This window comes from Podarcis muralis, chromosome 1 (genome assembly GCF_964188315.1).
Source record: "Podarcis muralis chromosome 1, rPodMur119.hap1.1, whole genome shotgun sequence".
NCBI lineage: Eukaryota > Metazoa > Chordata > Lepidosauria > Squamata > Lacertidae > Podarcis > Podarcis muralis.
The window spans coordinates 77,507,575-77,525,231 of NC_135655.1; positions in this window are offsets into that span (position 1 = coordinate 77,507,575).

A 17,657-nucleotide genomic window follows, 5' to 3' on the forward strand; every position below is an offset into this window, starting at 1 on the left:
TAATGAACTTACCGTTTGTACAAGCTATGTAGCACCCATGTACAGCATGTGCTAATTTGCTGACAGTATGCATAACAGACCAAGGGACTTTTGGGGCAACTGGGATGAGATGAGCTAAAACTATGTACTTCTGGTTTCATTATATATCTTTCTCTGTAAACTTCCGTTTTGCAATAAAAAGCTGTCAACATTTTCCAAGGGGGAAATGTTCAAGTCCTGGGCATATTTATTTATTTATTTGCTTACTTCTTTTCTACAGTGCACTATATCCAAAATATTTTAAAGCAAACTATTTCAGACCTATTATCAAACTACAATAAATTCTTGGAGACTCTTGACTCCACTGTTATGAGCAGTGCTTTGTCTTGATAGAGTGTTAAGTGTCTTTTTTCAATCAATGTGTATGGGGGGGGAATTCTTCCCATCTGGATATGCATATTTGTGCAAACAAGTAAATGTGTTAAATTTCAGATCAGCACTGGTTCTATCCTGGAGGCACTGGAATGATCTCCTCTTCCAGGCTTGGGATCTTCTAAACACCCCCTCCAGCTTTCTTCTCAAGCAGAGACCAAGAGGAAGATTAGGCTTGCAGTCATCCATTCGTTTTATCACCGGAGGCCCAGGGCAGGTAGATCTTGTGACTGGGAGGAAAGTGTGACAGTTGTCATTGTGCTCAAGCTGGAGGGATTTAGGCAGAGCCATGGGGTTAAAGGCTAGAGGAGTGGAGGTCTTAGGATGGGAAGGCAATGAAGCTAAATGAGTGGCCATGTAAGTACTATTTGGGTAGAAGAAAGACTGAAGGTGGGAAGGATGGGAAATAGGGGAAGATGAGGTGATGGATTTTGGGAGCTCATTATATAGAAGAATGGGGAGAAACAAATTATTTGGAAGTAGGCTTTGAAAATTATATTGGATTATTTGGACAAGCACTGAAACATGAAGAGTCGTATTCCACTAAGATTTCCTGAAGGAGCGTCTCCACCCCCATCGTCCAGCTCAGACACTGAGGTCCAGCGCTGAGGGCCTCCTGGCAGTTCTCTCACTGAGAGAAGTGAGGTTACAGGGAACCAGGCAGAGGGCCTTCTCGGTAGTGGTACCTGCCCTGTGGAATGCCCTTCCATCAGATGTCAAGGAAATAAACAACTATCTGACTTTTAGAAGACATCTGAAGGCAGCCCTGTTTTTTATGTTTGATGTTTTATCTTCTTTTTAATATTTTGTTGGGAGCCGCCCAGAGTGGCCAGATGGGTGGGGTATAAATAAATTATTATTATTATTATTATTATTATTATTATTATTATTATTATTATTCCTCAGAATAAACATAAATGGCTCTAATATGGTCATGTTCATTCATTTCAGTGTGCCTATTCTGCATAAAACTTGGCTGAATATCACCCAGTGTCCTAAAAAAACACACAACTTGGTTAAACTTTAATCAGAATACAATATTCTGAATTATTTCTATGGAAGCTCTTGGTTTAGAAGCAGAGTCATGGGAAGTGTGGGGTCCTCTCTGATCCTTCCCAGACCAGCTTCTGCCTCGTTACTGGTTCAGTTAACAACAGGGTTGCTGGCGTTCCGAACCTGCCAGAAGAGGTGTGCGTGAGGACTCTGTGTCCCTTGAAATGATTGGCGGTGCTTAAGAACACTGGGACAATCCATTATTTGTTGCAAGTACATTTACTCCCCTGCCCAGTTGGCTTGCGATGAGCAGAAGTGCTACCAGCTAAACAATTTACCTTAATTGCATTATGGAACATCAGGAAAAAAGAAAATAAAAGAAAAATATATGGTAGCAGTAGCACTGCTGTAATTAAACTTTGGTCCAGTTATGACTCATCAAGTGAATATCAATTGTGCTTTACAACAATAAAAACCATAATGGGGCAATGTTTTTTTCTGCCAACAAAAATCAAAAATCAAATGTTGTACCAAGAAAAGCAGAATCTTAGCAGAGTTCTCCATGGCAATGAGTAAGAAGATCTCCAGGGTCTAAACTAGACATTATTATTATTATTTACATTTCTGTATGAAGAGCTCTTGTGTGAGTGAAGGAAACAGAAGCTTCCTCCACCTCTGCTTTTGCTTTAAAAATTGGATACTTTCTCTTCTCCCTGTTTTATAAATTAATGAGGGAGACAAGTGAAGAACAAACATGGCTACCCCCAGGTATGTCTAGCTTGGCTCTGAGTGATGGAGCCTAAAATGCAGGTTGCCTCTTGTCAGAAAACAGCTGAGGTTTCTTATAAGCATTTGCTAGTGCTGATGCAGGCTTGGGCAAACTGAGGAAATGTCAGGTTTTTACAGCACCAGGCTGCTAGAAGCAATGTTCAGATGCCATCTGCTTTCTGAGGCTGGTGGTCATCGCTTCAGTTTCCATGCTGTAGTCACGAGGGATAGAAACTTAAAACTACAGCTAAAGAGATACTGAGACAAGATAAAAAAAATGTTCTTCTATGCAACAACTGCGGCAAGAATTTTGTTAGCCCCAAAATGGAAACACGAAGTACCAACAAAAGAAGAGTGGGAGATGAAACTGATGGACTTTGCAGAACTGGCGAAACTGATGGGAAGAATCCGGAACCAGCGAGATCAAGCATTCCAAAAAGACTGGAATAAATTGATATTATACCGTAATTGAAAGACAACTGTAAGCAACTAACATTACTAGCAGGGTTGTCTGAAGACTTGTAAGATGAAATTGCTACCTATTCAGGTTGAGTAATTTAATATATTAGGCAATAATATAACAAGAATAGGAAAGGAAGTGAAATGCAAAGATGCAAAATTTAATTATTAAAAAATATTATAAGAAACATAAAGCTACAGTTGTACCTTTGGAAGTCGAATGAAATCCGTTCTGGAAGTCGGTTCAATTTCCAAAATGTTTGAAAACCAAAGCGTGGCTTCTGATTGGCTGCAGGAAGCTCCTGCATCCAATCAGAAGATGTGGAAGCCCTGTTGGATGTTCAGCTTCCAAAAATAGTTCACAAACCAGAACACTCACTTCTGGGTTTGTGGTGTTCAGGAGCCAAAACGTTCGAGAACTAAGCTGTTCGAAAACCAAGGTACAACTGTATCCTATAGTACGCAATCGCAATTCCCAATATTCTGTCAAAGTAAGGGATGGCTGGTGAGCTGAATGCCATCCTTTTGGTTAGACTTTGAATGCTGTTCTGAAAATACTTAAAGCTAAGTTTTACCAGAAGTGCCTGGGAGGAAACCCTGGGGAGAGGAGAAATAAGAGTCCAAATTTTTAAACTTTGTCTTTGTATTGTACATACATATAGCTGACTAACACATACCTAGGGACAGAAAATTGCCACCTTCTTTTTCAGTGACTGGCAAGCTAGTCCTGCAAACTAATTTGGATCATGTGCTGAAATGTTTTCACAGAGGAAAGGAGAGATGTGCAGCACAAAGCAAGCAGCGTTTTCAGGGAACTTTCCTTCCCACCCACTCACTAACTGCTCTAGCCTTGAGGAGGCCACTCCACCAGCATGCCACTTCACACACTGTTTGTTTTAGTAGCTCTTACTCAAGGCTTTTTATCTTGGGTTCCTGTTTGCACAGCTTGTTCAGAGCCAAGTCCCTCAATGTCAATTCCTCCAAATTAGCTTTGCTCATCAGAGCACAGTGGCCTGTTGTTGGAAGATTTACAGGCTTGCTGCTCGGGAGGCCAACTCTTTGTCAGAATTTTTATTTTTAGAGCGTGTACCATGAAAGTCATCAATAATTGGTGCAAGGGCTTTCTGAAAGCTGCATTTCCGGCTAGAGTGACCTGATGCAAAAGACGAAGGGGCTCCTGCACCTTTTAATAGCTGCATAGAAGAGGGAGTTTCACCATGTGAACTATGGCTGCTGAAATTCCTCTGCCAGGTGAAGGAGCCCTGCTCTTCTTTTCATCTGGCACTGGATAGACCAGCAGTCTTCCATTGCTGTTTATCCAGATTTTGACTCCAGCCTTCAATAGGGGCTCTATTTTGTAACCTCCTGCACCCTCACTTTCTTCTACTTTCCCATCTCTCCAACTTTCTGATGCTTCCCTTCTTCTGCAATGCCATAGTCAGGACTTGGTCAACAGACTGAAGTGGAAGTGCCTACAAATAGCTGCCTCACCTTGAATCAGATTGCACCCCACTTGCCGTGGGTTATGATGACCCCCAGCTGATGACCAATAGTGTCTACAGCACTGAAAACCTTACAGGAAGCATGTCCACTCTGTGCTTAAAATAACTGTCCAGATTCTACACTGAGAAAAACAAAGTTTTGAAACCCGAATTAATTACAAATGGTCTACATCAGGGGCAGCCAACATGGTGCAGTGCATATTTTGTTGTACTACCAGTGGCAGATTTATAGGTATGCACAGAATCAGGGCACTGAAGCTGCCTCCACCCCCCTTCATTGTTATAATAGATGGTGAACTGAGAGGATACCTTTGAAACAGGACACAAGCAACCAAGTGCCAGGGCTGAATTCTAGCTTGCTGCATTGTTTTGCTCTTCATTTCTCTTGTTCTTCAGTTAAAGTCAGCGGAGGCCAGCCCATTAGGGCAGGTTTTGCCAGCCCAGCACCCATGAAGGTCTTCATTGGCTCCCCCAAACAGCCCCCGACTTTGAGCTTTCTTTAAAAAGAAAAAGTAGCCCTTCTGAGAAGAATAGAATCATAGAGTTGGAAGGAATTCCAAGATCATCTAGTCCAACCCCCTGCAATGCAGGAATCTCAACATCATCAAACATGACAGATGTTTAGTTGGAATCTCCTTTCTTGTAACTTGAATCCATTTGTTCAGCCCCCGAAGCAGGAGAAGACAAGCTTGCTCCATCCTCCACATGATAGCCCTTTAGATATTGGAAGATATCATCTCATCTCAGTCTCCTCTTTACCAGGCTGAACATACCCAAGTCCCTCAACTGTTCCTCATAAGGCTTGGTTACCAGGACCCTTTGTCATATTGGTCACCTTCCTCTGCACACATTCCAGCTTGTCAATATGTCCTTCTTAAATTGTGGTGCCCAGAACTGGACACAGTGTTCCAGGTGTGGCCTAACTATGGCAGAATAAAGCAGAACTATTACTTCCCTTGATCTGGACACTATACTTCTGTTGATGCAGCCTAGCACAGCATTAGCCTTTTTTGCTGCTGCGTCATGTTAAGCTTGTGGTCTGCTAAGACCCCTAGACCCTTTTCACATGTACTACTGGCAAGCCAGATGTCCCTCACCTTATATTTGTGCAGCTGGTTCTTCCTGCCTAAGTGTGGGACCTTTCATTTGTCCCTACTGAAATTCATTTTGTTAGTTTTGGCCCAGTTTTGCAATCTGTTAAGGTCATCTTGAATCCTGATTCTGTCTTCTGCGGCATTGGCTACCCCTCCCAGTTTGGTGTCATCTGCAATGTTATGAAACACATTGTGTAGGTACCATTCTAACCAGTTTCTGTTACAAGAGCCAGCTTGGCTGCTGCTGCCCATCAGTGTTTTTAACCAGTGAGCAAAGTCAGAATTCTGATTGATAACTAAGTTGTTTGGACTGGACACTAGGCAATAGCAGTTTCTGGAGTCCAGCAGGGCTGGATTCATAATGGTACTAAAAGACTAACTGCACCAGGGCCTATGCCAGCAAGGACTCAGTTTGCATTTTTAAAAAAAGTATTAAGCCCTTTTGGAAAGAAAGTTATGAAGCTTAATATACAGGCGGCCATCTAACCTGGGGGTTGCCAACCTGATGCAAGTTGGCACAATGCTTCTTCCGGCTCTGCAGCATGGAGCTGGAAAAGCTTGCCTACTTCCATCACCATTTGGCCACGATGTCAATGCCTCACCTCCTTTTTGCAGCAGAGGATTTGACTGAGCATCCAAAGATGGAGAGGAGTGGTAGGATAGTTGCCACCTCTTGGGTTTTGGGAGGGTGTTGTGGGTGGGGGAAGTGCCAACACTGTTCTACTTCCTCTGCTTTGCCTGCCCTTGGAAGGTTTTTTTTTGAAAAGGGTGGGGGGACGGTGTGCATTGGTTCCACCTGCAGTTACATCCAAGCCCTGGCCCAAGGTGTTTGCATGTTGTTTGCAGATGGAGCAGTGCAGGTGCATTATGCCAATGCAGTGCACTCGCAAGTGCAGGGCCTTGCAAATCACAACTCCACCACTGTGGACCACAACTCCCACCATCCCCAACCACTGGCCATGTTGGTTGAGGCTAATGGGAGTTGTAGCCCACAGCATGTGGAGGGCGCCATGTTGGTGACCCCCCCAGCTTCCCTTGACCTATTTTGCCAAAGGTATGCAAAATAAAGAAAGAATACTGCATCTCCCAACCATGGGGAGGGTTCAGGAGCTGTGAAGCATAATAAATCCTCCCTCCTCACAACTGCTGAAGGCCGTGTCTGATGTTAAACTTCTGATAGAAGAATTGTTCCCATTAATAAATTGGATGCGAGCTAAGACTGGGCAAAATAAACCTGCATGTATAAAGACAAGGCAGTGGGAAGAATTTGACCTTGCATCTTCCACACCAGATACTCAGATTAGGAAATGCTTTTACCAAGGCAGAAAATTAGACCTCCCTGAATTAATTAATCTAGTTTTGAAGCATGGATATAGACACAACAAAGTCTTAGAAATGTTGCAGAAGAGATACCAGCTTCTCCCTAATAACAGTAGCCAAAGGCTAACATTATGGCTATAGTTGCATTATAATGTATCATCAAATACATAGGAGTAAATACATTTGCTTAAGTTCATACCATACTTCTAGTCTTAACATGATGATGCAACTGAAAACCTATTCATTATTCCTAAAACAGCTTGAATAAGAGCAAACATGCCACCTGGTTGGGGATTTTATGTGCCAAAATCAGTGAAGGTTTTTGCCCCTTATTTTGTGGCAAAGCAGCTTCCTGCATTTCCAGAGTGTTGGGCCCTTCCTTCATGTTTAGTCTTCCCTTTCCAAGGTCTTCCCATCCTGAGATCAGTCGCTTATCTGCCTCCTCCTGTTTTACCTCCTTCTGACTCCATCACACTCCTTCTGCTGCTGTTGCCTTTGACACTTTCCCACTCCAGATGTCCTTGCTTTTCTCCTCCTCTATCTCCCTTCGGTGTCCTTCCATTGACAATCGTTACCTGTCAATAAATGCATGCCAAGAAAACTTACAAAACAGGGAGATGCTAAATATATAAACCAATTTGGTTGAGACCAGGGAAACAGATAGATGGCGAAGCGGAGTTGCTTCTGCTGCTGCTACAGTCAGACAAGACACTGAAGGCCAGACCAGGCTAACATACACCTAGCACTGTAAAACACACCTGCTGGCAATTTAAATAAGAATATGGGTATGCATCTGCTTACACTCTTAGCCATGGCATCTTCTGGCAGAGCTAGCCACCTCTTCTGTGCCATGTGGTTCTGAGCAATGGGGCTTGTGGGGATGGCATTTACTTAGGACCACCAATACACTTGCTACTGTGGCAGCCTGGATGTGGAACTTCTTCCCCATGGAGATTACCGTTGTTTTTTGCACTAGTTTTTGCACATTTTTTCTCTCCATGTCTATAGTTGATGCAAGACCTAAGCTGCTACTGGATTTCCTGTTGACTTTCTTATTTTATTCTAAATTTCTGTTCCATTTATATTATTGGTTTCATTATATTTGTATAGCTGACTTTTAATTTTAATCACTGTCAGCTACCCTGGGAAGCTTTGGTTGAAGGTCAGGATGTGAATTACATCAAGGAAGAAAAGTTGAACAAATCCAAATTCTGACACATTTAGACTGTGGTGGGAAACCTCTTCTGGGGTCCTTCAGGTGAAGGGGAAAGCATGCCTTGGTCCAGTGACACAAGGTGGTTTGCATTGAATCTGCTGCTAAAATGAGGTGAGGGCCTTCAGTTTTAGTAGCAGTTTCAATGCACACTGCTTCATGCTGCTGGAGGGGTTCTTGCTTCAGTAAAAGGGCTCACTTTAGCTCCTGATGGTACCTTTGTAGCCATGTTAGTATCTGCCCCATACCTTACATCATATACAATGTCTAGTATGAGGCAAGTGGGTGTAAATTGGGATCCCTCCCAGGCCAAATTTGGCCCATAGGTGGAGATTCTCCACCCCTGATTTGGACAAAAGTGCTTTTTTATATAGAATTTATTCCATTTCTATTAGCCATAGGGCGGGGCAAGGTGTGATTCTGAGCCCTGCCTCTCTCTTATAGCAGCTTCTGGAAATCTTACTTGGCTTCAGTCCAGTGTGTGAGATTTCACAGGGCACTGCTTATACATTTCCAAGTCTATCTTCAGAGCCATGTGTTGGAAACCTGTTGACTTTAAAATAAATGAATACGTTTAGATTATCATGACTCTGCACCCAGGCCCTAATATCAACTTATTTCATGCTTGCATGACAAAATCATGGCATACTCACACAGCCCTGGATTTTGCTTTCCTTCATTCTCCCTTTTGAGCAGGCAAAACCGCCCAGACTGTTTTCACACATGAGCCTCAGAGTGATTCGTGCTTCAGTTTGTAATACGAACTCAGCAAGAGTTACTTCTGAGCAGGTATGTTTAGGACCGAGGAATCCTATACGTTAGTAAAGTAAAACCTACACGGGCCAAAATTCTCCTCCGCTCTTCAAATGCCTCTCTCCCGTATTGCCAATTTTCAAAACCTTGTGTATTAAAATGCCCTGCATGAAGTTAGTGCCAAGTCATTTCTTCCAGGGCTGGCCCCAATATACAAAATGCTTCCCTTTACCCCTGGAGCATATCTGCTTGGCAGCTGCTAGCAACTTTTGTGGACACTCTGATGAAAGCACATGAATAATCCTCGGAAAAAGCAAACATTTTCCCTCCAGGAGACTCTTGCCTGTTTGCCAAGAGTAGAAACCTGTCTGGGTAGATAGTTCTAGGTCAGCAATTATCCATGGGCATAGCTGGGGGGGGGGCGCAGCAGGTCCCCCCTCCCATCAAGCAAAAGAATTTGTTGTTGTTTAGTCATTTAGTTGTCTACGCCCATGGAGGCCAGCATGGGCTAATATCCCTGGTATGTGTGGAACAGGTTGTACTCCAGCAGCACAGCTGATCCCTAAAGAAACACTGTCTAGATCTGCCCTCGGCAAGAACCTGGAAAGGGAGGCAAAGACAGCCTTAGCAAATGAGTGAGCGGCACTGTAGCTAGAAATTGGCTACACCTAGTTCAAGCACCTGTGCTGTCTCATCTGTGGGGAGAGGCAGGAGGAGGAACAGTTCCTATTCTCTGGGTAACTTGGTAGGTTGACTCCCTTTTCTATATTTTCCATGGGCAAAACAGAGGCGTAGCAAGGGGTGGGCTCCTGTTTCCTGTGCACTAACCTCATTTCCAGTGCTGTTTTTCAATCCGTGTTCACTCAACGTTATCCAAAATTCATATGTATCCTGTACTTTGTTATAGCATACTATTGTTCAGTCCTTAAGGCATTCCTAATTCATCTCTAGCCAAGGTGTGTGAACCTGTGCCTAGAGTAAAGACAGCCCACCCCGTCAGTGCCCCTTGGTCAGAATATAATTGAAGCCCTGCTGATGTGAACAGCTAAGGGGTAAATAGCTGGAAGCAGGTAATGCGAACACACCCGGTCTCCAGAATGTTGCTTGTTTTGCCCCAACACCGCTCCTGATTGGCTGCTACAACAATCTCACAAGACCCAGAGAGCAGGGCCACTGAGGTCACATTCCCACAAATATTCTCAAGGATGACCTTCAGCATTCTTCTCCTCGGTTGCAGCTGGATCTCTCTCCCAACAGCAACAGCCTGTGCACTCCTACGAGACAGAAGAACCGCTATCTCATATCAGGCATCCTACACCTGAAGATCCTTCTAGCTTTTTGCTTGCAACTCATCCCACCCACAATCTCTGCCCCCCCCCCCTTTATCAAACTGCTTCTGCTTCCACCAGCTCCTTCCCTGCCCCCATCAGCAGTGAAGGTCATTTTATCAAAGCCCTTTCACATTCCAGAGATGATCGCTGTAATTCTCCCAGTCATCACCTTCCATAAAGGAAACATTCCCCTACTCCTCCTGGGCCATTAAAGGATAAAGTCAGGTTGGTGAGTCACAGTAACAATGCCATTATTTGGGGCGAATTGGGGACCTGATTCAGTGCAACAGCGTCAACTGGCAATTACACCTACTGTATTCTGCTGTTGGTGAGTTTGGTACTGAATATCTTTATCCCACTGGATGACGCCAGAAGTAAATGTAAGTGACAGGCAATCATACAGCACCAGCTTTAAAAATGAATCAGAAATCCCAATGGTTGTTTAATGCTTTATACAACTAATCCAGAATGTGGCAGCTGGACTGGTGACTGGGAGCAGCTGCCGAGACCACATAACACCAGTCCTGAAAGACCTTAATTGGCTCCCAGTACGTTTCTCAGCCCAATTCCAAGTGTTGGTGCTGACCTGTATACCTGAAGGAGCATCTCTACCCCATTGTTCAGCCCGGACACTGAGGTCCATCTCCGAGGGCCTTCTGGCGGTTCCCTCACTGCAAGAAGCCAAGTTACAGGGAACCAGGCAGAGAGCCTTCTCAGTAGTGGCACCCACCCTGTGGAACGCCCTTCCTTCAGATGTCAATGAATTAAACAACTATCTGACTTTCTAAAAGACATCTGAAGGCAGCCCTGTTTAGGGCAGTTTGTAATGTTTGATGTTTTATTGTGTTTTTAATATTCTGTTGGGAGCCGTCCAGAGTGGCTGGGGAAACCCAGCCAGATGGGTGGGGTATAAATAATAAATTATATTATTATTATTATTATTATTATTATTATTATTATTATTATTATTATTATTGAAAAGCCACATGTATTTATGTGGACATGTGTATTGTTGTTTTTTCAGGGTGTATTAGGATGAGGCTACATTGGATCAGCAAAAGAGAGACAATTTCAATCCCTGCCCTTATCCAGTCTTCCTACCGTGCCCGCCAGCCATGACCAGCCTTTTCGCATTGTCTTACGCCGGTGTCACCAGCTACACCGGCTTTGAGCATCTTCAGGGAATGTGGCTTCAAGCCCTATCATTTCCATCATTTCATTAAAACAGGATGAACTCTTGACAACATTATATAAATAAATGAACACCGGTACCATCATTAAAGAGTTTGATCATTTTTGTTTAGGGCTGAAAAAAGACCAAGCGTTCTTCTCCCACTTTGTTGTAGGCCAACAAAGCAAACTGGGCATGACTGCTCTTGTGGTCACTTTCCTTACCTTACATTTTTTATAGAACTGCCACAGGCTCTCCTTGCTTGCACTGCCATTCAGCCCCATAGAGGGAGAGGGAGAGAGGGACAGATGTCGTGATAAATTTTGAAGGAGCACACCACCCCAGCCCCCCCCACCCTCATGGAGAGCCCATAACCATGTCAGCTGTGTTAACCCAAAGAAGCAGCAGAGCACAACATAACATCCAGTTGACAGTCATGAATCTGTTGACAGTTGTGCAATACTGAGCTGGACTTTGACTGGCGAGACTTCGATTCACATCTTTGATCATGCATGAGCCATTAGGTGACCTTGGGTCAGACATCGTCTGGCGTGACCCAAGCAAAGACTGCTCTGCCATGTGGCATCATTGATTCTGCTATTGGGGGGGGGGGCATGGAGGGAGAAGACCAGAGCTGTGCTCCTCCACATTCTTGCAGATGGATACAGATTCCTGCCAACAGAGTACACCTTCCATGCATCTGAAAAAGTGTACTCTAATCCATGAAAGCTTGTGCTACATGTAATCAGTAAGGGCTAGATCAATGAAGTAGTTCCACTATCAGGAGCCAGCACAAAGCAGCTCTGGGGGATCAGAGAGCCCCGCCCTGGGAAGCAGTGGCGTAGCGTGGGTTGTCAGCACCCGGGGCAAGGCAAGTAATTTGCGCCCCCTAACCCGTGGATTTGCGCCCCCTAACCTGTGGATTTGCCCTAACCCCAGATGTTGCGCCCGGTGCGGCTGGCCCCCCCTGCACCCCCCATGCTACGCCACTGCTGGGAAGGAGAGGAAAGGTCATTCCATCAGGCAAGTAGAAATGAACATTTATTTCTGTGCAACATGCAAATTCTCCCTTCATCTTTTAGAGTGCCACAAGGCTCTGATGTTTTCACAACATTAACAGAAGCTAATAGAGACAACATGTCAGACCAGATCACATTCTCTATTCTTCCAAGCGGGATTATCATTCAGTATTACGGTATTTCAAAGCTCCATATCAAGCTGTAGATACAAGCCAAATTATTTGATTGCTGTGACAGCAGATATCTACCCCAAAGTTCAAGTCAACGTTTTGTTTAATGGATGTGTCACTCAGACATTGCAAGGTGGTTTCTGTAGTGTTCTTCCAGAGCTGTGGAGGATCAGAGTCTTAAGATCAGCTTGCCATAAAAGAGAACATGCTGTTATGAATGTGGGTTTCTGGAGGGCCAAATTCCCCTAAATTCCATAATTCCTGGATTTAGTAAAAGCTTGAATTCATCAAGGTTTGATTAAATACAGAACAGGAGTGCCAGTATGACCCCGCGACTGTGGGTGCCCAGGGCCATGGGTGCCATGCAGTGTGCATGGCCCTGGTGCTGAAATTTGTGGGTGCCCTGTCTCTTTATGGGTTTTTTTGTGGGTGCTTGGGCACCCAGGGCCCCAGCACCAATGCCCTGGATTTAGTTATGCTAATGAGCCGAGCCGAGCCCAGCAGGGCTAGCTGGATGGGCCATTAGCAGGGGACAAAGTTCCAGAGATGGTCCATCATGGAAACCATCAGAGGGCAAGGCTACCAGGCAAGGGAGAGAGGGGGCCCTTCTCTTTTGAGTGCAAGTGGACAGAGGCAAAGGTGAGGTTTAGCCAGCGCTTCAGCTTTGAATGGCATATGCTGGGGGGAGGTCCTGGGAGTCAGCAGCAAGAAGGCAAAGAAGGGGCAGAATTGGTGAGCCGGGGATGACAGGCTGGAACCAAGAGACAGAGAGGATGGCTTTTGGTTGCCTTTTGAATCCAGTGCTTTCCTTAAGGGGGAAGACAGACCCTCGTAGGATGTGAATGCCCTGCAGTCCATCTAGGCACAGGTTGTGTATGTATATGTGTGTGTGTGTGTGTGTGTGTGTAAATAAAATCAAATATTGTAAAGACACCACAATATCTGTTGTGCCTCATTGTCCCAAAAAGGAACACAGACCCCGATAAGAATGTCTGCAACCCCTGGAATCTCGCAACATTCATGGAGATTGGAGCGGTGTGTAACAATGCAGCCATCTGGCTCCATGCTGCCCTTTGAATGGACACATCAACAATCTGGCAAGACTCCAGCTCTATATTCCACCCCCACCCCCTCCTTTTTATCAATGAGAACTGGAACATGACAACTCAGCTTGGCTACAGTGAACTTTGGCTGCAGTGTGAACTGTTTACTCTGGTCAGTCAGTGGGAAGCTCTAGCAATCAATCTCCAAAATCAACACTGTGCGTCATCAGAACTCAGTGACCTGGTAGGTTAAGAAAATGCTCACTGACACAGACAGGCACACACACACATATATGTCCCTGCACAGTGTTTCCTGCTCTAGAGCCAATAGGGTGAATGTGGGCTTTTCACAGTTCTTTCCCTGACCTGAATAAGACATGTACACCACTGCCACTCTGCTTTTGGGCTCACACACAGAGGAGCTCTAGAGTTCTGCGCTACAAGATCCAAAGAGTGTAGCAAATCCAGATTCTCTAGGTTCAAACTGTGTCCCAAGCACCCAATTAGTACAGTCTCCCAGCATATTAGTAAAAAAGAAAAGAAGAATGGATCAGCTCCTTCCCCATTCTTTTATCATTCTTTTTATGTTTCAAAAGGTACGAATAACACTATCAGAATGTTAGTCAGTGGTAGGATGATTTCTTACATCAGTGCTGAAGGAAAGGAGAAAGTGTGTTTGTGTGTGTGATTGCCATGTTGATGACACCATGGCCCACATAGCAATTATTTTTATTGTTAGGATTCATTCTGTCACTCTACGACTGAGATCACCTCTTTTTCCCTTTTAGCATCATACCTCATTCTACAGATACTCTGTTAAAATAGGAAGAATACCAACTGGATCAGCTGTTCTTTCAGAGGACTTCTGGATTCAAAGTTTAATTAGTTGCAGGGTTATAAAGGCTCAGCTTTGGAATGCATTTTCAAATATGAGACTATCTCCAGCAATAATAAAGGAACCCGCCCTTCCAATTGGCAGAGTGCCTTCGCCACTGAGCAACGGCAGGCTCTCTCATAGATGTAAGACTGAAGAGCAGGGATTTCAATGCGGACTGACCAGGCAGTTTTGAATGCTGCCAGGCTCTTTTTGGAAGTTAAGCACAGCTACTTTTTTTCTTTTCTTTTAAGGTGATTATGGGCAATGTTGGGAGAAAGAGCCAGGATTTGGAGTGTTAGCGCCACCTGCTGGAGAACTAGGTGAAAGACTAATGGATATCAAGTGTCTTTACTCTTAACCGTTTCTTAGGCAGATTTTACAAGAGAAGATTCACACTAAGATAACCCTGAGTGTGGGGTTGTGGAATCTACATTGCCACTTCTGAAGTGTGATATGCATGCTTCTTTTACTGTGTATACATATGTTTGAACAGCTCTTCTACCTAACTAGTGGTATAAAGTCACCATGGATCAGAGCTGGCCTGGGGAGCTAGATCCACTGTAACACTTCCAAGGGTGGGTAGATCCCCACCCACCTGTCAATCACCTGATGTCACAGTGAATTCAGGCAAGCCATTTTTTTGCACTGCAAAGGTGGGGTGGACAGCGAAGGATTCAGACAGGCCAATCCACACAGCCGTGTTGCCAAAGGTACGAAGTCATGAGTTGTTTGGCGAAGTGTTGTGAGCGTTTTGATGCATATTGCAGCCCATCAGCTTTTGACTCAACCCAGAGTTTTCTTCTGGTGGGAGCGCAGTATATATCTGTTATCAAAGCATCCACAAGCTCCCTTGAAAAGCTATTTGCATGAGGAGGAGGAGGAGGAGCTGGGAAATATAAATGCATCATAGCAATGCGGTACCACAGAATAATGCAGAGGGACATTTTGCTCCCGAGTTATATAAAATGCTGGAAGTAAGGCATCTAGATAAAGAACACGAAGAGTTTCCTTATGACCTCCCTTCTTCTTTATCCCAGCATTTGCTATCACATTATAACCTTGGCATGTGCAGCCTAGCACCATCTGTTCTCTTGTGGCACCTCTCAAAGCTCTTGGGGGAGGTCTTTGCCAATCTTGCTGTCTGGGATTTTTAGGCAGAGATCCCAGGAGCCGGACCCGCCTCCTGCTAAGACACAGTTTTGCCCCCTACACCACAGCCAGTGTAGTGTAGTGGTTAAGAGCGGTAGTCTCGTAATCTGGTGAACCGGGTTCGATTCCCCACTCCTCCACATGCAGCTGCTGGGTGACCTTGGGCCAGTCACACTTCTCTGAAGTCTCTCAGCTCCACTCACCTCACAGAGTGTTTGTTGTGGGGGAGGAAGGAAAAGGAGAATGTTAGCCGCTTTGAGACTCCTTCGGGTAGTGATAAAGCGGGATATCAAATCCAAACTCTTCTTCCCTCTCCTAAATAGGCCAGCCACACCAAGGCTTATTCTGAGTAGGGTGGCTGTGGTGCTTATATCAGTCTCATGTTTACATTTAGCGCAACTTACTATTCAATGTGTGTGGTTGATTTCCTAAGGAAAAAGGACTTTATGTAAATGTCTGTTTTAAAGTATAGGTAGAAACCTGTCATTCCACACCCTACCCAAAGAAAATAATCCACACGTATTTTTAAAAACACACACACACAAAAAGGAAAAAGCAAACATCCGATTCTATGAACTGAGGTGATGCAGGCAATAGGAAACAGGAGCTGGTGTTCAGGATAAAGTGACAGTGTAATTGCCATATGCTGGTGGGCAGTGGCGTACCCGGGTACATACGCCCCCGAGGGGGTGGGGCACGGAGGGCACCCTCCCATGCACCACAGTTCAGAGGCGAGGAAGCTGCTGCCCACTCTCCTTCTGTTCTCCGCTACTGGTTCACGCCTGACCTGGCAGCGCCGTGGGCACACCTCACTGCGGCCGAGGTGGGATGCTCTCCGCCGCCGGGTCAGAGGGTGCCACCCTCGCAGCCAAGGAGGGGGGCTGGCAGCACTGCCACCAACATACCTGCTCTCCGCTGCCAGATCAGACCGGGATCAGGCTTGACCCGGGGGGCGGAGCTGCACCAGGCACAAGTGCCACAGCCAAGGTGCTGCTCCTTCTGGTGCTGAGCCAGACTCCAATGAAGGAGCCTGCTGTGGGGGTGCCTGTTTGCACCCCCTCTCAAAATTGCACCCGGGGCCACAGCACCCCTGGCTCCCCCCATGCTATGCTTCTGCTGGTGGGAGCACATGCAGTGTAGTTAGAGTGCATATAGCTACACAATGACCAGGTGTAGCTAAGCTGCGGTCCTCCAATGTTGTTAGACTCCAGTTCCCCTCTAGGATTGGCCAATGTTCATCTGGAGGGCCAAAGGTGACCTATCTCTGCTTTGTGCATAGCAAGGCCGGGTACAATGAAAATAGGCCTTATTCCTTGATATCGAGATGGGGTGGGCATTTCTAGGAAAGTTGGGCAGAGCCACCCTTTGCTTTTGGCTTGGACACAACAAAGTATCTTGCACAGCTGTAACTTTAAGTACCGCATAAACACAGTCTAAAACAAACCCAAGTGTATGAATCCCTGTTAACCTTAATCCCATTTACAATACTGAAGTTATCATGGATTCATATGCACTTAGTTTTGCTTCACTCTTATAGCATCTTAAGGGTTTAGTTTTTAGTGGCAATTTTGGCTCTCATCACCCAAGTTCCCTGTCGGAGGGTGTCAGCCATTTTTCAACAAAGATTTTGTTCTCTGCACTAACACACACCCTTCTAATATGATTGTTAAATGGGTGACTAAATCAAACGATCCATTTTCCCCTTTTTTCAGTGTTAGGATTACATTCATTCCCTTGTGTTTTTCACTTATCATCTTTGCTACGTTCTCCCTGGGTAAGTACCTGGGACCCCCAAAGTCTCACGCACCACTCGGTGGAGATTGGGCTGGCATGTAACAATAAGTATTACAGAAATCAGTTTATCTTTATTGGCTTATAGTTACTTTTCCAGTTCAATTCATGTTTGCAATTAAAAACTGATATTAGTCTATTAACTTGCTTACATAAAACTTAATCCTAAAGAGGATTTGGTCACTGATTTCCCATTTAATATCATGTACCAAGTATATTTCATAGCTACAGGCCTTTGCATATATACAAAGTATATGATTTCCATAGCAAACATTCCTAGTTCCTCTTATGGATCGAAATCCATAGAATATTTGATATTAAAAAACAAGGGGCTATGGGTGATTTGGATAAACTCAGCCAATTAAAAAATGGTAGCGATGTACTATTTGGGCTTAAAAGTGTGAGCTATGAGCCAGGAAGCTGACCCAATATATGGCTTTAACCATTTTCACCCATCCTCAGATGCTGCCTGCAATACACACAGGTTTCAGGTTCAGTTCCCATCACTTCCATGTAGGACTGGGAAATACATCTTTCTGAAACCTTAAAGAGCTCCTGCCTGCCAGGGTAAACAATACTGAGCTAGATTATAT